Genomic DNA, 21,688 nt, shown 5'->3' on the forward strand with positions numbered 1-21,688 from the left:
AGTAATTCTGCATTTACATAAAGTTGAAGACTGGAAAAGTCTGAAAATAAAAGAAGAATTGTTGTGAGAAGAAGAAATTTTTTTTATTGAAAGTAGTGGAAATTGCTCACATGCCTTCAATTTATTGCTTCTCTGCTTGGGCTAAGGAGCCACAGAAGCAATAAGTGAAATGGATCTACTGGGTAAATAACATCTTGATTTTTGTAATCCTTTTATGTACTTACAGAGCAATGATTAAGTGAATGTGGCTTCTTAAAATTGGGCAGTATTTTAGCTCATCATATTCATATGCCAGATATGCTGCTGTTTTGATAATTATGCATCTATTGTCAGAGACAATCTCCACTTATATAAAAGCTGCAGGTGTTTAGCACTTATTAAAATCAGGCAATTCATCTGTGGTCAAAAAAAGTACATGCTCACCCTTTTTACCACTATGTGATATTGAATAAAGTTTTGCAACAAACTTCAATGATTCAGCCCAGTGTCCTTTCTTTTAACTTATTGAAAGAGAAAGGACTGGCTCTTGATTTCTTTGGTATGCATATAGGTAGCTGTAGATAGGATTAGCTTAGTTCTGCTTGAATATTTACTGTCAGAAATAGTGCCTTCTTCTGGCAATTGCTTTTGACAAGCTGGAAAATTGATACCTTTTTACTTAAGGAAGATCCTCAACGTAAGTATTCTAGGTGCTCTCTTGTTGTTTGAGGCAATAGCTGAGCATATCTTTTAAAAATTTTACTTTACTTGCTGTCCCTCTTTTTGATATATGAAGAGAGTGAGTGGAAGTGAGTGAGAGGCTGAGATGTTCAGCACACAGCACCCTGGAGAGAGAGCTTTGCTTCTCATTTGAAATGCAGAGACCTCTCTGGTCAGCTGAGCTCATGGAAATTAAATACATGGCTCATCTGTACCAGTCACAGGATAATGTGGGCTCTAGTGTTTAAGCTGTTCACAAAGTGCCAAAAGAACATTTTGTCTGTGTAATACCCACATTATAAAGCATGGAACTACCTTCGCTTTCAGATGCTGTATGAGCCATCACTGCAGATTTGTACGATTTATCATAGGAAACAGTTGAGCTTTGGGTTTATTTGGATCACATTTCAGGTGTTTTATATATTTTTTTAGCCTCTAAGCTCTGCCAGCATGCCCAAGTGGAATGAGAGGTTCAAGGCCCAAGTGCAAATGGGCGTACCCCAGTGAAAAGTTTCTGCAAAGTGGGAGTGAAGTGTTACAGCTGCACAAAGAATAGCTTTACCTCCCCAGCTGGACCTCTGAGTGAGTCAGGTCTGGGTGCTGTGTTTTTCCAGTAGCTATGAAGATTAGGAGGTGTAGGCAGGGATTTTGATATATTATACTTTTGCTGTTGTGTAATAGCCTATTATTTATCTAGTGCCAACACAACTCCTTGAAACTGCTGGTAATGTATATTATATTTTGTATTTTCTCTCTCTCATGATGGTACACTGAGCAATGGAAGCATTGATAAATATTTTGTAAACAATATGTACCAATTACCTTGACAAAAAAGGCAACTAGCAATTTTTTCCTGAACTCTGATTTTGACATCAAATAAGGCACAGTCTGAAGTGTTTTTACTAAAATAAAAGTTTCAGTTCTACCAGGATTGTTAATGGGGTTTTTTTCCACTTTTGCTAAAGATAGTTGCCAATACCTTTGATCTGTTAATGTTCATCACAGAGTTCCAAAGCCTCATCAAGTTGGCATAATTTGAGTTTACTTTAATGATTGCAATGAAAATGACAACCCAGAGTGTGAGGGTTTTTTTAAATATTTTCATGCATGATTTTAAAAAACAGGCTTCTCAAAAAAGAAGATGCCTGGAATCTTAAGATTATAGTTGAAGGCAAAAGTTTGCTTCGCATATAATTGATTATCAGCCTAGCTGTGATTGAAAAAGGAAGTCTTTTATAAATTTGCAGAAAATAAGTGATGGTATTGCTGCTTGTAGATAGCTTAAAGTGACATCAGTGTTCTTGGAATGTGATTTTGTTCTTATTTTTACCATAGTTTGTAGTGGACAGCCCTCCAATAGAAAGGGAAACCATATTTTCTTTTTTTTTCAGTGGTTTAGTAAATCAGATCAGAGCTCCCATTACGCTCTTTTTTCCTCTCTCCAGTTATTCTAGCAAGGGTCGCAGTAGTTACACTGAAGGCATGTGAGGAACTAGAAAAGTAAATCCTTCCTTTTTCACCAGCATATCAGAGAAAATCTGAAATTCTTTCTGCCCTCACTGACCAGTAGCAACACATTTGCATCTGCTACAATGAAATGTGGGACTTAATTAAAGCTAAACTGAGCATCTTGAATTTTGATGATCAAGTACATGCTCATGTATCAACTTGCTGCCTACAGACTGTGCCCAGAAAAGGCTTTTCAGATGGGCTGGAGTGATGAATTTGAGAATCACTCCCTGATGATTATAACATCAAGAATCATATTCTGAAGATATAAACATAACCACAGATTTCAATCAACCTTAAAAAAGTGCCACGGAGCGCCCAGATTAGAACACCAGATTCCTGTCTCTCCTTCTGTAAGCTTTCTCTGGCTCACTGCTTTACCTGTTAGGGATTTATACAATTAAGGGTTTTGGTGCATTTAGGCATCAACAGGTATGAAGAGGTATGAAGAATTCAGGTCTACATAGGAGAGACGAATATGGACTTGCACTTACTTATTTTTGCTTGCCTGTGCTTAGAGTTTTAGAGATTAAAAAAATTACTTCACACCTTTAAAAGATACATTGATCCCTCTATTAAATAATCTGAAATAGTTATGGACACAATTCTTTTTTATGTTTCCATATGTGAATTGGGTAAAGGACATGAGCTGTTCCTTTGCTTTTATTACCTTTATTTCAGAGAATAGTCATCCTCATGCCTAGATATGTCTTGAAATAAAAACACCTTCCTGGGTTTAGCAGTGTTTTGAAAAACTTCTACAACATTGTGGAAATATTCAGATGGGTTAATTCCCTCCAACAAAAACACTTGAATTCTGACTACCTACATAATCCATCCAAACACCTACCTTTTCTCTTCAAATCTTAAATTTCAGAACTTAGAATCTGAAATGTGCCAAAGTTACTCAACAATGTATGGTGTGGAAATCCCCCATATTTTTTTATTTTGCAACAGCTATCTGGAATTTGTGAAACTTTGCCATCAAACTTTAACACTTATGCTGTGTAGATGATGAAGATATTTTTGCTGCATCTCTAAAGTCTTTGTGAAGGGTATCATACAGACATAGTAAAGGAGCAACTAAGTGAACTGTATTGCAACACACATAGAAACATAACATAGAAAACCACCTGATCTCAGAGATGATCAAATGGACTATTCTACTTTTAAGAGTATTTTTCTTGTTGTTATTGTAAAAGAAAAGAAACCTTAGAAGTGCAATTCAAACTTTTTATAAGAGAATTTTATTGATCATAATTTCAAGACAGAATAATTGAAAAAACTCAGAGATGAATTGAAGAAAGGTGGAGTGGGAGCTTGAAAGAACTTTTTGAGATAATACATTACAATTTCAATTTAAAAAGTTATCTGTTTCTATAGTAAACAGAATATTGTGAAGTTTTTTATAGGAGTCTCTATGTAGAAGTGATTTGAAAATAAATAAAGGAATAAACTTTTGAAAGACTAGAAATTAAACCATCCCAGCATATGAAAGAGAAAATGCAGGATAATACCAAAAAAGATCCAATAACTTGAAGATAGTTACAAGATATGAAATTGCTTTCCCTGTCAAAGTGTTTTTCAAGTATCTTGCCTCCATAATGGGACAAGATGGCTAAGAAAAGAGTAATTTTCTGTCCGCTCTGAAAAGTACCGATTCTGACAGGCATGGATGCACTCTCGCGTGTCCATTTCAAGAGGGTTATTGCTGTTCTCTATAAGCAAAGTATTTTAAGAGAGATGGCACTCACAAAAATTCAATGAAGCCTGACTGATGCTGCATGAGTCCTTGCAGGGTTAAGTCTGATAGCATTGTCCTTCTGTCCTCCAGTGTGTGAGACAGACATGAGCAGGGATGATCCCAAGGGCCATCCCTTCACTTGGGACCTTCACTGGCTCCAGCAGAGTCCAGCTCTGCATGCAGTGGGGTGCAATAAGAAGAGCATTCCCCACAGGTAAAGAGCAATGATCCTTCCCCTCTTCTCAGCCCCCACGAGGCCACATCTGGAGTTCTGTGTCCAGTTCTGGGCTCCTCAGGACAAGAGAGACATGGAGTTCATTGAATCGGTCTAGCAGAGGACTACAAAGATGAATGGGGGACTGGAGCACCCCTTTTCTGAGGAGAGCCTGAGGGAACTTGGGCTGTGCAGTCTCAAGAAGAGATGACTGTGAGGGGACCTCATCAGTGTCTGTCAGTATCTGAGGGGCAGATATGTCAAGAGTGTAGATCCAGGCTCTGCTCAGTGGCGCCAAGCAATAGGACAGGAGGCAACAGGCAGAAAATGATGCACAGGAAGTTTCACCTGAAGATAAAGAAGAACTTTTTTTACTGTGCAGATGACCGAGCACTGGCGCAGATTGTCCAGAGAGGTTGTGGAGTCTCCCTCACTGGAGATATTCAAGAACTGTCTGGACGCAATTCTGTGCCATGTGTGCTGGGAAGACCCTGCTTGAGCAGGGAGGCTGGACCACAGATTTCACTGTGGTCCTTTCCAACCTGATTCATTCTGTGACTTTGTTTATCTTCCACATTTGAAACAGTTTTATGATTGCAAAGCGAAGCACCGAGGAATTAAAGGACAGTTCCTTTGTGACAGCAATTTCACTTGCATGTATGAATTGAGTTAACAGAGATCAAACCTCAAAAAGGTAAGGCTTGGAAGCACTGTTCAGGTCTAATGCCTTAAAGCTGTTTTTCTTATAGTAGCTTTATGTGTAATTGATTTGCTGCCTGTCCTATGCAGGGATCTTGCAGAATAGTTATCAAGGGATTTTGTCATGAAATATTTGGAAAGACAGTTCCTACTATAATGAGAAACATAACTTTTGATAAAATTACTGATTTGTGCATATCAGTAGGAAGACAATTTGTCAGTAAGAATCACAGCTGTTAGGCTTTCTGTAATCCTTTGATTGTCAAGGGGGCATCCCTGGTAGTGGAAGAAGGAAGGTTTGGGAGGGGGAAGCCTTTCATGTGTGCAAGAGAGAAAACTTTGAAACATGGCCTATGAAGATGAGACTTGTATGCCTGACTTCTAAAGAATGTCTAATAATGCCTTCTTGGCTATATTTTCACTGCTCTAACTTTGCTTTATTTTGACATGCAATTCCTCCTATCCTACTTCATCTATTCTTGTTTTTCTACATCCATATTTCAGGACCTAATTTGTGTTGAAAAAGACCTCAGGACATCTTCAGCCCAATCTCCTGATCAAAGCAGAACCAGGTAGGTCAGGCCAGGTTTCTTAAGACTGTTTTGGTCAGGACTTGAAAACCTCCAGGGATGAAGTTTGAAAAGTCTCTCTGTACACCCTGCTCTAATATCTGAGTGTTCTCACTGTGAAAAAGCTTTTTCTTATGGGCAGTTTTAGCCTTTCTTATTTAAATTTGTGCCTGATGTGTCTTCTCCTTGCAGTACACACTGTCATCAAGAGCCTGGGTTTGTTTCCTGGATGACCTCCCTGTAGATACTGGGATATCCTCCTCACTGAAGCCAGGTGGTGGTTTAATACAACAGGAAATTAAACTCCAAGTAAGCTGCTTCCTATTTCCTTCCTTCTGATATGGGAGGGACAAAAACAGAGACTATGGGTTGAGGTAAAAATTTACTGAAAACAAAAACCAATGGAATAAGAAATGTACAATAACAACAAAAATAATACCAAAAGTTTGCAAAGAGAGGTGTTTCATCCCCAGAAAAGTATTCCTCACTGGGAACAAAAACGAGATGGCGTATGGTCGCTGCAGGTCATGTCCAGTGGTTTCCCCAGATAAAGAAAATAGGGTGATTGTTCCCATGTGCCACCCATGTGACAGTAGAGAGGAAAGGCAAGATGGCAGGGTGCTTCCATGGATAGTGTTTCCCACCCCACAAGCCACTGAAAAATCAGTGACAAACGAACCCCACAAAAGCTGCTCATCCAATTGGATCCCATTACCACTCCTCTGGGCTCCAGTCTCCACAGGGTCCTCAGCTGCTGTTTCTATGGCTCTGCTGTGCCGGAGGTCAGTCCTGCTGTTGCTGCTTTCCATTCTGCTGCACTCCTTTTGGTCAGTTCAGCTGCATTCAGCTGAGCTTCCTTCCACTGGGATCCACAGTTTTGGCCAGGTTGGAGTAATTCCCAGCTGTTCCTTTCCCCGTGGCAGTGTCTGTATAGGAGCTGTCGGTTCAGCACTGCAGGCAATTCACATTTTCACTGCTTTCCTTTCAGCACTACATCCCATAGCCACAGCCCAGAGCTGTGTGAACATGACCAATACCCTGATGTTATTCTATACCATCCTTACATCATTGCCAGGGACAGGGAAAAGGATTCTTTATTTTCCAGAAAGAAAGGGTGACCCTTTCCCATTGAAGAGAAAGCATGGAGTGCAGAGTCTGTCCATCATTATTTTTATTGTTCTGCAATTGGTGAGCATTTTGCATGTAAATCACCCTCTCTTTGTACACTTTTGCTATTAGTATTGTTGCTGTTACTGTTTGTTCTCTCATCTCATTGCTATTCCCAGTAAATTCTTATCTCCACCTGTGATCTTTAACTTTTTGCTTCCAACTGTAGGGCAAATGAAAAGTGAGTGCTGGAGCAGTTTCAGTGGCAGCACTAAATTGGGAGATATTATTCCTTAACCATGACAACTTTTGTCTGGCTTTCTGGCTCCATATCATCCATTAACAGTGGCACTCTAAGCCTGATCACTCAGACATTTTTTATTGATCCACTAGTTCACTCTGCTGGTTTGAAAGCAGACCAGTGGGAGATATTAAGTTAGAACTATAATTTAATGGGAAAATTAAAATAAAATGCAGCATTACAAAAACACTGACAGAGTCAGAATACAACTTGACACCCTGTCGGTGTCAGAGTGTTGGTTGCAGTCTGACTAAATGGTGGCTGTAGCGATTTTAACATAGAAGACAACCAGGCTGGTAAGGTGCCATTTGCACTTAGTAAATCCATGCTGCTTGTTTTGAGTCACCTTCTCATTCACAGGCATGAGAATGTGTACCTGTAATGACGAAGGTGAACCTGGTTCTTTTGAAACGGGTTGGCCTTCCACCAAGTCAATGAAACTGGATGGCAATTTTCATTCCTGTGAAGAACAAGATACTGAATATTTCAAGTCAATGGGAGTTTTAGCAGCTATTTCAGTGGAAACAGCTCCTAGCTGTAAAGTAGAAATGGGCTTGTTTGTTAATACAAAGTCTTTCTGAGTTAATCATAGTTTAAGACTGAGGACAGGATTTTTTGTTTCATTGGATTTTTAGACAGGACTCATGGGCCAAACAATAATAAAGAAGGATGTCTTGCCCTGGGAGCTTCTATCACTCAAACACACTTGAATTGAAGTTTGTATGATATGGAAGGCATTATGAGCTAACCATAAAGAGCTCTGCCTTTAGTGCATAATAACTAGGAGGATAGCTGTGTCTTGAAACTCAAGACTAAGGGATTTTAGCTCAGTTAGGTAGGAGACAGCTTGAGGGTCAAACCTGACCTAACCTTCAAGATGATTTCAGCAGGAGTCCTTAAAGAATTTTATATGTTTACCTTTTCTGTCTTTTTTTCGTTTTACTGAAATTTTCAGTCCTTGAATAATGAATTTGAGACCGCATAGCCTAATGCAAGAGCAAAAAGCAGTGTGACACATCAGCAAGGTAAATATGTGCTTTGTTCTGTTGACTGATAAAGTAATCCTTTCTTTTTGTTGTATATTCTCTTTTCTCCCTGTTGTTTAAATTTGATTCTCATATGCTATTTCAAATTAGATTTAAAATGTGTGCTAACACATTCCTAAAAAGACATGCTCTCTTTGCTACATGACCAAGGAGTTTTGTGTAATCTTTAGTGCAAAGAAAACGGTAAATTCACCCTACACATGCTTATGTATTCCACAGCTGGTACAGCTTTAAATCACTTGACCAAAAGGATGCTCATTACCAGGAGCAGAGACTATGCTCCACATGACTACACACATCAGAAACATTTGATATGGATTTCTACCTGCCTCTTGATTGTGTACTAGTCTGGTGATATCAGAAAACCTGACATCATTCCTCACTCTGCCACAGATTCCCCTAATCTAATTTGACACACTCAGCTATAAAGCTCGAGTTAGAGTTGTGGTTACCACAGAGTGTCTTGCAATTAATATGAAGAGATAAGCACATCCCAGGAATGATTTGGCCCATCTCTGTTTGTCTGTCTGTTGCCAATATATGGAGTTTGGGAGAGTTAGGCTCCTACATTATTGTCTCACTAAAGCAAACGTGTCTGTCCATGTTTTCATCCAATCTTGGGCAAACATTGTTCCAAATAGACTTTTACAAATTATTTCACCCACTTTCAGACCCTTGAAAAATTTAGGATTTTTTTCCAATCCTTTTAGTGTGTTCTTGAAAGAAGTGTGGTGGGGGGAGTTGTATTTTGATAGGCAAAAGGTTGATCCAGCAACTATAAATTTTCTGTTATTTTAATGAATTTCTGGATGGAAGCCATTCAATGCTCATAAATTTCAAAAATGTGCAAAACCGAGAGCTATTGCATGGCTGTGATTGGCCAAAAGGTGATATCAGGAGCCCCAAAGGTACCACTTCAGCACACCAAATTCAGCAAATCTCCTTGGCTTCCCATTGCTTTGCTTTGGTCTTCAGAGCTGAGTGTAAACAAAGATAACAACTGAAGATGGACCAATGGACCTCCAGGTATAGTTTGGTTCTGCAGACAGCCAGATTTATTCAGACATAGGCCCTTTTTAGAGGTGTATAATTTCTATTTGCATGGCCATTTAATGCAGGAACCAATGACAGCAAGGAATAGGTAAGATATTTATTACAAAAGACTATTGAATAAAACTGGAGGGAAATGCTTTAAGAGGGGGCCTACACAAGAAGAAAATTGTCTTACAATCTGCCCTAGGCAAGGGAAAATGACAGCACATGCATGCAGAAAAGTTTTACATGAGAAGGCTTTAGGTGGAGTGCAAACATCTCCTGAACTGGCAAAGTTATCTTTGGCCTGTGTGCTCATCTCTTCATGCTTGTTCTATCATAGTAGGGCAAGGCTGATATTAACTGCAGTCTCTGGGTGTTACTTGTTTCACAAGTAATTACAGACAGAACAGGTCTGTTCAAATGTAGGAATAAAGGAAACAGGAGATGTAAAAGAAAATCCAGGATTCAGCACATTATCACTCAGCATTCAGCTCTCATATCTTTTTGAGGTACAGAAATGCTGTTATTTTCAGGATATTGATGGTACATGTATTAAAGTCTAGCAGTATTAAGCTGTTTATGATAAATCCCACACAGAATGAATTCTCTTCATGCAGAAAAGCATGAAGAGAATTCATAAGGTCAGCTCCATGCCTTCATTCTCAGATACTGCATCTCTTTACTCAACTTCTAATAGTGAATTTTTCCCAACCTAATGCAAGCTGTTTTTTCTCTAATTTGGTTCCATTTCTTTTTCCTGTCCAGTCCTCCTAATGCTGTGATAAGCTGTGTTTCTGAATTCAAAAGGAATTCAAAAAGAAAGCAAGAGCATGTTAAATGTCATATACAGTATGCTTTTGTGGGACTGTTAAATGAAATACAGCAAATAGTTCTCTTTCTCCTCTTGCTAGGTTAAGCCACAGCTATAATGTAAGTTGTGATACTTATGTATAGAGTAACTTTTGTTGTCATGTAAAGACAAAATAATGGTTTTTACAGAACAAGATCTGACACTGCCCTATACTTTCATAGAACACAAGTGAATCTAATATACATGCTGTTTCTCTATTTGCTGCTGCACATCTCTGAATTACTTGGACCAAAAATAGTAAAAAAAAAAATCAAGTCCCTATAGAAACCCTTAATCCTCCTTGCATAAGCCCCCACAATTTTCAAGGTTTGCAAGAGTACAAGTATACTTGATTAGTAGTAGTCTTTTCAGCAGTGCTATCTTCTTAACAGAATTCCTGTGTTATCCCTTACTGGAAGAACACAAGAGGTGCTGCAAACAGCTGTCCCCCTGTGAACATAGGATAGCTTTTCACAAAAATATTTGTGATGGTAACATGCAAGTAGCTACCACTGGGCATTATTAGTATTTTATACCTGAAGTCCAAGACAAGCCTAAAAAATTCTAAATTTTAACAAATTCCATAGCACTACTTGACAGCATAATATTTCTCATAAAGTGCACCAGTGGTGTCAGGCTACATACCCACAACATGACAAAGAAAGTCTCTTAATTTAAAGCTGAATGAGTTCAGCTCAGCTTTAGTGGTGGTAATTTTTTTCACTCAGCTAATCATCCTCCCTCTGGGCTAATTTTGAACATTGCTCTTTATTTTCTCTTTACAGCTGTACTTAGGAAAGGAAGAGACACTAAGACATAGTTGTATTTTCCTCATTTATTCCTTTAAATGAAGTCAAAGAAACTCTAATGTTAAGGAGTGAAAAATCTCAGGAAATGTTTTCATTAGAACTCTGCTGGCAGCAGCTATGCCTCTGGCATTAAGGGTTGCCTGTGTGCTCCTCAGTTCTCAGTTGCTCTATTAAATGGTATAATTTCTTCCTCTTGAAGTGATTCTATGTGAGAAAGCAACTTTTCTTTTTTTTTTTTTTTGCTATATTCTGATGTTAAATAAATTATTATTTTTAAATATGCTTTTAAGGCCTTATCCCAGTATTGCAATAGTGTATTTAGAAACTATGAGAATACTAAGGCGAGGAAAGAGATGTCACAAAGACTTTAATTGTAAATTCATTCTGTACTTGCCTTCCATACTTTTCTGCAAAATGAAATATTTCTCTTTTTTTGCTACCACTGATGTAGAGGGATGCTCCTATAATGGAAATTGCTGATTCTTTTTTGCCTAAGCGTCTGATTCTGGAAAGGCCACTTGAGAGTTCATCATGAAAGAGAGGGAAGAAACCATGTGACATCAGGTTGGGCCACAAAGTTATAAGGTAGAATATGGATGAATATCCTATTTCTCCTGCAAGCTGTTCTGACAAATGCATAAATTGATAAACATTCAGTTAGCTTTCTTGTCAGTTTAGGTGCTTTTATATGTTCTCAAGAAACCTTATAGGCAACAGAAGAATCCTCCTTTATTTCTCTTATACATCTTTCTAGCAGTCCAATGAAAAGTCTATCTACAAATAATGAGAGCCTTTATCTTCTTTTAAACCATTTCTTCAATTCTTTGTCATATGGCATACAATCCTATCCTACAACTGGCAGGTTTTACTGAATTGGGTTTTTTTGGCTTCACCTATGAGTAATTCTTAGGCATAGGGACATTTTCTACTTCAGATTTTCTGTTTGTCAGTATAGAATACTACTCAAGGTAGTTAATAACAGGTTTTTATAAGTTTGATTCTTTGCATATGAAAAAAGGAGTGGCAATTAATTCTGAACACTTAAAGAATACATTACAGAGCTGTTGGCACATTCAGAGTACACAATAATTGGCTGAATTTAATCAGATCCACAAAATGCTATTGTGGTAGATGATATGGCAAGGGAAACTGTCTCTGTAACTGCAGAGCTTCTGCATGCAGCTCGCTACTTGCTATGCCTTATATTTTGTAGTCAGCAACAGAACAGAAATTCTGTAGTGTGTGCTGGCTTTCTATGGGCTTTTCATCTTAAAAGTGTGTTTTGAGCAGCAACAGCACCATTGGGCAGAAGGGGAAGTGGAAAGCTTTTATCCAGTACACAGAGACAAACATGGTATTGTCTTGTCTTGTTTGCCAAACAAACACAGAAGATGTGAAGACTCAGGAAGACAGAACTGATAGCAGGAAGCGAGACCCAAAGAAAACCTGTGAAGGCAAAGCAGTTTGAGACCCAGTTTTGAGTGATTATTGCTATGTTGCTATCTTTATTTGGGAATGTTTAAAGAAAACTGAAGACAGAATACACACACTTTTCAGGAACTTAAAAAGGAAAAGGTCTGAGAATGCTGTTTCTCTTTGCTCCTCATTCCTGATGCATTTCATGATCTGCAGAGGTCAACACTCCTCTCTTTCTCTAGGTGGAAGACTTGCCATGCACCATGGGGAGCTTAGTGTGACCAGTACTGTAGGTTGGGGGCTTTTCTTTGTAGGAGAGAAGTGTATATATGAAGCCTTTGTGTAAATTTCATATATATATATATATATATATATATATATATATATATATACACATACATATTTACACATTACGTAAGTAATGAGCATGAGAAAGAGGGAAGATATAATAGGTCCAGAAAATGTGTCAAGGGAGGTTTAGACTGGATATTAAAAAAAGGTTCTTCCCTCAGAGGATGGTTGGGCACTGGGACAGGCTCTCCAGGGAAGTGAGCAGAGCACCAGCCTGACGGAGTTCAAGAAACATTTGGACAATGCCCTTGGGCACATGGTGTGACATTGGAAGATGGTGCTGTGCAGGACCAGGAGTTGGACTTGATGATCCGTGTGATTTCAAATCAACTTATTCTATGATTCTGTTATATATTAAAAAGCATAGAGATATGCAAAAATCTTTACCTTCTGTATTGTGGGATTTAATAAGAGGGTCCACAATGGCTTAAATTCAAAGGCTGATAAATACAGCATAGCCTAAGTCCATCTAATTTTAGCATCATCGGCAATATTTCTGAGTAATAACAAACAGAAAACCTAAAATTCATTTCAAATATCAAGTCTATTGAGTTTTTCAGAGTTGGACCAGAAAAGTACTTGTGTAACTATGCCCACATCTGTGCCCCAGACATACATACATGCATATCACTAAAACTCCTCAGTATTTCAGTGATCCCTTGAAAAGTCTGGTATAATAGGCTGATGACAAAGACACTTCTTGTTTGTCAGATATGCATAGCTGTATAAAAACTTTGCTGGTATATCTGAAGAATATTTGACAAGCTGACTGCTGTAATTTACAGTTAAGATGGAAGAGAACAGACTATGTCCCCAGGGGAGCAAAGCACTTTTAATATTTTAACTTTCTTGTATGCCTTTCAAAGCAAATTTTCACACAGAGCTTTGTTAGAGTACACAAAATCACGGCTAGTTGTAAATATAGGTGACAATGCTTTATTCTTGTAAATGCAGTTACAAGTATTTCAAGAATGCCAACAGCTGACCCTGGAACTATTTATATTTCCTGATACACAGATTCATACTCTCTTATGTTCTTTAAGTAAAATAGTTCCTACTGTACAAATTTTTATAAAGACAGGTTGAGAGCCAAAAAGTTTGCACGGTAATTTGCTTGTAAAGATTATTTGGCGGTGTAGGACTTTGCTTCCTCCAGTTTTAAGGGTCATCATACTGAAGTGTACAATTGTTCTTCAGTAAATACTCCTGGTATTGAAACAGCAACATAAAATTCCAGAGTGTCCCATGAAAGTACAGTAGCAGTCATCTCAGGGTTCAAAAAGGACAGGGAGATTATGGGTTATGGTAATCAGCTGAAGAAAAGTCTGTATAGATTTGCTCAAATATATACTTGTATTCTGCATGGCTCCCTGAAAGAAAGTATGCTTTTCTGATTTTAGGTTTCTGTCTATACCCTTCCTTAGGTTTCAGTCTATACCCTGAGTTCTTTCATGTGACAGTTTTCTAATGATGAAACATTTGTCCCTGCTCCTTCAATATTTTCTGAATGAGGTCCATTTGTTTATTTTCCAAAGAATAAACACATTACATCTTCATATTCTCTACTTTCTTTAAAATCCCTTAGTTTCTGTCTCCCATCTGCTCTAATTTTTCCTTTGATTGTAAATTTTATTAAGCAAACATCCTATTAGTGTAAATTAATGAAGTCTTATTGACTTTAATGGGAAAATGATAGTTTATAACAGCTGATGATTTTGCATTATGTGTTAAATGAATATGCAAACAAAAATTGGGATGTTGTTATTGGCTATGCCATATTCCAACAATACTCTAAAAGTTATTTATTTTTCCCATGGGTGTTGTTGCATTGGGGCTTTTTTGTGTGTGTTTGTTGTTTCAGCCAGTATAATCTATGGATCTCTCCCTTTTATTTGCCTTATTTTCTGAATATGCAAATTCTTTTAGTCACACTATTTTTCTCTGTAGTAAATTGTATCTCTAGATGCCTGCTTCCCATCATAAAACAGGGAGGATTAATCAACCTCTGGAAAGGTGTAGAATGTTTCTGTCATCTCTAAAGGAAGCCTAAATGATTAATTTGGACTGGAAAGGGAAAACTGACTTAACCAAATTCTGTCTGTAGTGACTATCTACCTTTATTGACTTTGTAAAATGGTTTTCTGGGGTTTTTTTTTTTGTTTTTTTTTTTTGAGCACTTATTAAGTTTTCTGAACTCTGGAAAAGGAACTCTGTGGTTTAAAATTGCAATGATATGGGAAAGAAAAAAGAAAAACAAGGCATTCATTCTGAAAGCATATTTACCATCAATTTATGAAAACTACCATTCAGCATCTGCCACTAGTTCCTGTTCTTTAGGCTAATGTCTCTTTTTTAGATGCTTCAGAATATTTCTGACCATCAGAGGTATACTGAACAACTGCCCACAGTATTCAATTTGATTAAGCTGTAGTCCCCTCCTTTTGAAATAGGATATTAAAGGGAATGATTTCTGTTGTGCCTTGATATCTAAATCTTCAAACTTGTCAGCTGTATATTTTCTGTTTCTGTTTGATAGTCTGTTACAGGGCTGTCCTGTTCTGGTTTGCTATTAATCACTAGCCTAAGCAGCATGATTATTTGTCATAACAGGTAGGGAAGTCTCAAAGTAATCAAATCTGGAAAGGTCAGTAGTGGAGAATTGTTCCCATATGTGAGACATTTTCAAAGAGGAAATGGAAGGCATCAAGTGGCAGTCCTGTAAATAGGAACATAATCAAAAGTGCAGATGCAAAGAAATAAAGGAAAGTAGGTCAGGGATGATTCTACTGATACAGCCAGAGAATAACTGATGCGTGTACTAAAGGCTCTGTCATTCCCATGAAGAGCTTTATCCTACAAAGCCAGCAAAAAATAGAGCTGAAAGTGGAAGAAGCATTGAGTGGTTTGGAGCCTGTTTGTATTTCAGAGAGATAAACAAGAGCAATATGTGCTGCAGTCAAGAGTCTGAAACTGCAACAAGAGGAAACGTTCAGAGTATAGCCTGTTGGACCATTTGTTCCCCTCTTATCTTTCCCATATATATGATGACAAAAGTGCAGTTGTGTTGGTGTTTGTTCACAAATAGCTGGTCTGGTCATCTGTAAAATGAGTTTTATTAGGATGATGCAATTCCTATGGTGTGGTAGTGCTGCTGCAGATTTCAAAAATCTTTTCCTCAAAGCTGCTGGTGGCTTCTGTTTTTAGCTATAACAGACAGGGATGACTCATGGGTGTTAATTTGGGCTTAAGGCTATATTTTGAAACCTCATTCTTAAGTTTGCAAGCACTTAGAATCTGTGCCAGAATCCAGACCTGCTGCTATTTAGGGATTATTTGTATTCACAGCCTATTGTTTGAAAGGACAACATCAGTCAGGGCATTGTGTTAAGTGGACATGCATCAGTTTGACAGAAAGTGTCCTAATCTGCACATTCACCACTTGAACAGTTTCAGTGGTTCTAGTTTAAGCTTCTCTCCATGTGCATTCAGATGTCATTACTTGTTTGTATTGTCTCTGATAGATGTTTGCTTAACATACTTATACTTTTTCCTTGGGTATGGAAGTCAAGGCAATTCCCTCTCTTTATGGTTGCAGTTGCTTAGAGCTACTTCAGTAATGCAAAATGGCAGTACATTTTTCTGGGACAGATCTTGGTCCTCAGAGTTCTCTTTGCAGAGAAGCATGGTGTTTGCCCAATAGGAGCAGTGAACTACAGGTGGTCAAAGATATCAAAAAACTCATGAAAATATCACTGCAGAGTTTTAAAGACTTCTGAGTCTAAAAATATCTAGCTAATGTCTGTACGTATGCACTCTTCTTGGATAATTTACATTCAGACAGAAGCATTTATAAATTCTGAATACATTATTCAGGATTAATAATACCCATTGCCACTCTTCCGTTACAGCACTCATCTAAACTTAATACAGCTTTTTTTTCTAATTAAGCTTTTGTTTATTGTCCATATTTAGGCAGTAATGAACTTGTATTTCCATCACCTAAGAAATAAACATTTCTGAAATTCATGTGTTCTGTCTTCCAGTCTCCAATCAATACCATGTCTTTCTTCCTGAACTCATTATTTTAACATTTTACTTAATTGTCAGTCCAGATAATTTGATAAGTAGGGTTAAAATTGTTCAAAATCGATGAGCACTATAGCTCTGATTAGCACTTTAAAGTTCAATCTGATTCTAACCTATGTGTCTTCAATTACAGTGACTGTCACCTCGAGTTGCCAGTGGAGTTTGTATCTGTTGTAGGCAGGCTTATGTTAGCTTTGAAAGTCCTTTTATATAGGAATTTTTTCTGTCCAGACTATTATTTTTTTCCACTCTATGTCATGAAGTTGGATTATTATAGGAATCCTATCTTGTTCTTGGACAATATGAAAATATGAAGCCTATCTTCTCAGTAAGCATAGAATTATTGGACCTAGCTCACTTGGGTAGAAGAAAGTATGCGTCATTTTAAATAATTTTAATCATTAGAGCTTCTGAAAGCTACTGGAGACCCTGCTTGTGCTTTCACCATTTCTGTTCACTGTAAGCTTTCTCCTTTTGTCACAAGCCAATTCTGTATTCTACAAAGAATTTCTCTTGAATGTCCAGTAAAGAACAGCACTTCTTTTCACTGCTATGAATAGTGTTTTTCAATGAGTAGCAACAGCTGCTGAGAGAATTTTCTGTTTAAAGTGAAAGTTGAGAACAGTCTTTAAAGTCTTTACTTCCCCTTCTGTCTTCCAGTTAGCAATAGAGCTCACAATGGGTGTATGCATGTATGTGCACGCTTGTGTGCATAAATCAAAAACGTTTGTATACTGCTAGGGAGAACAGACAACCTTTAGGTTTTTGACTCAGCATGGCACAATGCTGAAATATAACCTGAAATATAACTTATTTTTCTGAACAAGGGACAATTTTGGTAATCTCTGGCCAATTAATGTACTTCCATTTTAAACATAACATGGAAGGTGAAAATTATTCACTGGATTCTTTTTCTCATCATTCTTAAATGTTAAGTCCTGAAATCTTGATTTAATATCCATAGGTGTCTGAGTTCAAATTGCAATACAGGTAAGTACTGGAGTAAACTACAGAAATAAGTTTAATCATCAACCAAAAATAATTAATTGATTGATTACTCTTGTTAAGATTAATTCCTAAGGCAAAAAAGTAGCACTGTTTTAATCTAGATCTCAAACATGTGTAAAGCAAAATTATGTGTAAAATTAAAATATATAAACCCCCAAACGTGATGAACCACTGTTAAAAATAAGCAGGAAAAAGGAAAATAATTTGTGTGTTTCCTGGAAAATTGCTTATGCACAGTGTATGAAAATTATACAGGTCTAACTTCTCATTAGTGTTCTATTTTTTCTGTAACTAATGGTGTTCCTCTGAAAATTATTGTCATGGGATTGATCTGAAAATTGTAAAGTTTTTCACTGTCTCCTCTAATATTTGAAATTGAAGTACTAAAAGAATCCTCTACACAAAAAAACCAAAACAGTGTTATGTGTTGCAAAGATGACAAGCTCCCTACTTCTTCCCCTTCCCTTTGTACCAGTTTTGGAGAGGAAATATTTCATTTCCTGATGAATACAAAAGAGAGGTGAAAGGTATAATGGAAGTAATAGACATATATTATGAACAGTAGAAAATTTACAAAAGCAAATAGTTCCCAAAGACATGGAGTTAGGTATAATGTATCTCAGACACTCCTTCCCTAAATGTAAATTTGCCCTATTTTTAAATACAGGAAAGTTAGGTAAACTGATTTGCTATTGTTCTCACATTACATGTTCAACTCCATGGTACTTCTGGCTGAAATAATGTTAATAACAAACCCTCCTCCCACAAAAAAAACCCGCAAAAAACAAACCAAAACCAACAAAAACAAAACAAAACAAAACAAAAAAAAAACAACCCAAAAACCATAGCACAAAAGTGTTCTTTGTTTCCCTTCCATGGCTTGACATCCTCTGAGCTGCATCCTGCTCCCTGCAAGCTCACCTAATCTCCAGGAAGGCATTTGGAGTTGTGAGGCAAAGTGCCTGGCTTTGCCTACGAAAGCTGAGATATTAATCATCAGAGAATGGAGCACAGTGCAAATTCTGAGCTTGAAACAGGGATCAAACAATAATCCCCTGCACAGTCCTTTCAAATATTCTTTTGTCGTTGATGCCAAAGGGCAGCATGGAAATTAGATTTGTTGCCAATACAACTGTATTTCCCCATCTCTTTTGTTTAAAAATTCAGTTTGTGCTTTGTTTAACACAAGATGAAGACATCTTTTAAGCTTGAAGTCTTTGTTTATTATTGCATCATCAAGGCTGACTTCCTAAACTAGAAGTTCAAAACAATGATATAAAAGAAGGGAATTTTTTGTCATTTTTAAAATAGAGTTTGTATCCCCATTGTGCTTCTTATTCTTGAAAATGACAGCTCTTACTCTTTGATTACAAAAGGTACAAAACCAAAACAAAATCAGACATTTCCTATCTGTCTCAATTCAAAGCAAGCAAAAATGCACAGTATCAATCAGTGTGTCATTAGTGTTAGCTTTTGAAACACAATGGGGACAACTAATGAAATTCCAGTACAAACACTGATGAGTTTCTTCTGAGTTTTGGGCATGGGCAGTTGGGAGGATGTGTCTGAAGACTAGCCATGAATGGGTTGAAAGCTTGTGGGTAAGAATCAGGGACTGATATAACAAAGGGAACCTTGTGACTGTTGTCTGCTGCAGGCTGCCTGATAAAGGGGACCTATTGACGAAGCCATCCTGCTCCAGCTACAGGAGGCATTGCCCTCACAGGCTCCTATCCTGCTGGGGGACTCCAACCATCCTGATATCCACTGGAAAAATGTCATGGTGAGCTATAGGCAGTCCAGGATCCTCCTGATATGTGTGGGGGATAAGTTCCTAAGCAGCAGTAAGTTTCCTGGGGCATCAACAGCAGCCCTGCTGAGAAGGACTTGGGGCTGCTGGTGGATGAGAGGCTGGACATGAGCCAGCAAAATGCACTTAGAAGCAGTGAGGCCTAGCCTGATTGCCTAAATATACAGGTGCATGGCTTCTCAGGAGGGCTTTATAGCTTCTGCTGTACCACTGTCCTTTCCTTACCCAAAACAGCACATCTATGGGTACAGATGTGTTATACATGCCCAGGCTGCAGTCCCACCTTGGGCAGCCTAGAGGACAGATGCACTCTTATTGACAGGGTGGTCGGACTCAACCTTGTTATGAATGATCAGCCAGAAATCCAAATTAAAAAATGCGAAAAATTTTATTTTCGTGACCAAAATACGGTCCTCAAAATCACAGCCAGCGTCGAGCCCAGGATCTGCGCTGGCTGAACCTGGATCTGACCTCTATCACATTGGACCTCCCTCTGTTCATGAGTGCCACCTCCAGCGAGGATATTTTATACAGTTTTTTATGCCTAAGGCAGAGGTGCCCCAACTTCTTTTGTCACCCTGCATATATATGAAGGCTTCTTTCACTGTGCAGGGCTGGACAATTGCTGTTTCCTGAGCAGTGGCAGGTGCTGATCATGTCAGGGGAAGTCGCCTATTCAGATGTATGTTCCTTGGCTTGGTTATTATGGTACTGATGGTACCTACCAAGCGATGATTACTCTTGGGTGCTCCCTGATGGCTCCAGAGGAAGCCCATCTCCTTGCTGGCCACGTCTTTTATTAGCAAATGGGGAACTGTGCTCCTGCTGCCACCAGGAGTTTCATAATTCCAATGTTGTCATCTGTCTCCCGGTTGCTCGTGGTCAGAGGCTCATTGGATGTTGGAGTCTTTTTACGATTTTTATTTTATACATTCTCCTCTTAAGCATGAATTAATTTATAACATATATTACAACCTGTATGAGTTTGGTACCTAAACATAACAAAAAGCAACAAGTCAAAATCAGACTGGTAGGCTGTCATTATGCAAATCATAGGCAGAACTGCCCTCCTGCAGCTACTGCCTTCTGTAGCAGTCCTTCTTAAAAAGGAGGGAAAGCATAATACACAAAAACATTAGGAATACAGGAATTTGAAAACCAGACATTTAAAAAAAAACACCCAAACCCAGAGAAAACCTAGTGTTTTAAAAAAGATTGAAAATCCCAGGACCATGCAGTTAGAGAGGAAACATGGATGTCTCCATTGGTGATGAAATCAGGAATAACGAGTGATACTTAGAACAGGAATCAGATGTTCTGATTAATCATCTCTCAGGATGATGTTTTACGCCATTACTACCTTTGAAACAGTTTTGGGCTTGCATGTCTCTTGAGATCATGTAACAGGGGATGTTATATGACAAATATATTTTCCAATTTGTAGATATCAACAGTTTTTGTATATTTTTATCTCTGTCTGAAGATACCACCTGCTTCAATTTCACAGTAATAAACACTGCTGCTAAAACAGTTTTGAACTCAGACATAGCACAGGTCTGACTGCTCAAAACAACCTTCTAAATAATCTCAGGTTTATGTTCCTGATCTGACACTTTATTATTCAATTGAGTCTTTGCTTGTAAACTGATACCTTAGATACAGATGTTCCAGTGCATTAAGAAACAAAAAGAAAGGTGCAATTCGCATTTTTACAGGAACTTTTCTTTCTTTCAATGAAGCAGTTAAAGGGCATCAGCAAACTGCAACCATTATACATTCAGCAGCTCACTGCAGGTTTCTCTAGATTTTATTTTTGCTTGGTTTATGTCGACTGTGGAGATCATGGCCTTGAATATTCACACCATTGTTTTCTGGAGTGTCTCTACACTCAATTTTGAGTTTTGAAATTGTGAAAGCAAAGGAGAATCAAACCTCTACATCAAAAGGGAGGGTGGAATAATTTATACACAGAGAAACAGTTTGAACAGCACCTTAGTCTTTCATAAAAGAAGAGTTGCAAGCCTGAAAGTCAGTAATGCACAGCCCTTGTGCTTTCTTGTTGGCAATTATGATCATTATTAACATAGACTTTATGGGGCGTGAGATGAATTGCTGCTCCAGAGGGGTAGCTTACTCTGAGCAGGAACAAATGTCACTGTTGGTTTTTCAGAATTTTGAAGGGTAGTTTGAACTTTGGACATCCTCAGTTTGATGAATTAACAAAACTTTTAAATCTAAAAGGATGTTGGTGAAGCAGAGTTTTGTCAGAGCATTTTCACATATTGTGTTTCTGTATAAGTGAGTTACACAGGAAAGAAAATGTGCTTCAATAACTATCAGCAGTTTCCCAAGGGCACATAAAGAAAATTCCACTTTTATCACTTAAAAACTGACAGCTAAATATGTCTCATGTTTTCAACTTGCCCCTATCTCTT

Source organism: Agelaius phoeniceus, chromosome 1 (genome assembly GCF_051311805.1).
Source record: "Agelaius phoeniceus isolate bAgePho1 chromosome 1, bAgePho1.hap1, whole genome shotgun sequence".
NCBI lineage: Eukaryota > Metazoa > Chordata > Aves > Passeriformes > Icteridae > Agelaius > Agelaius phoeniceus.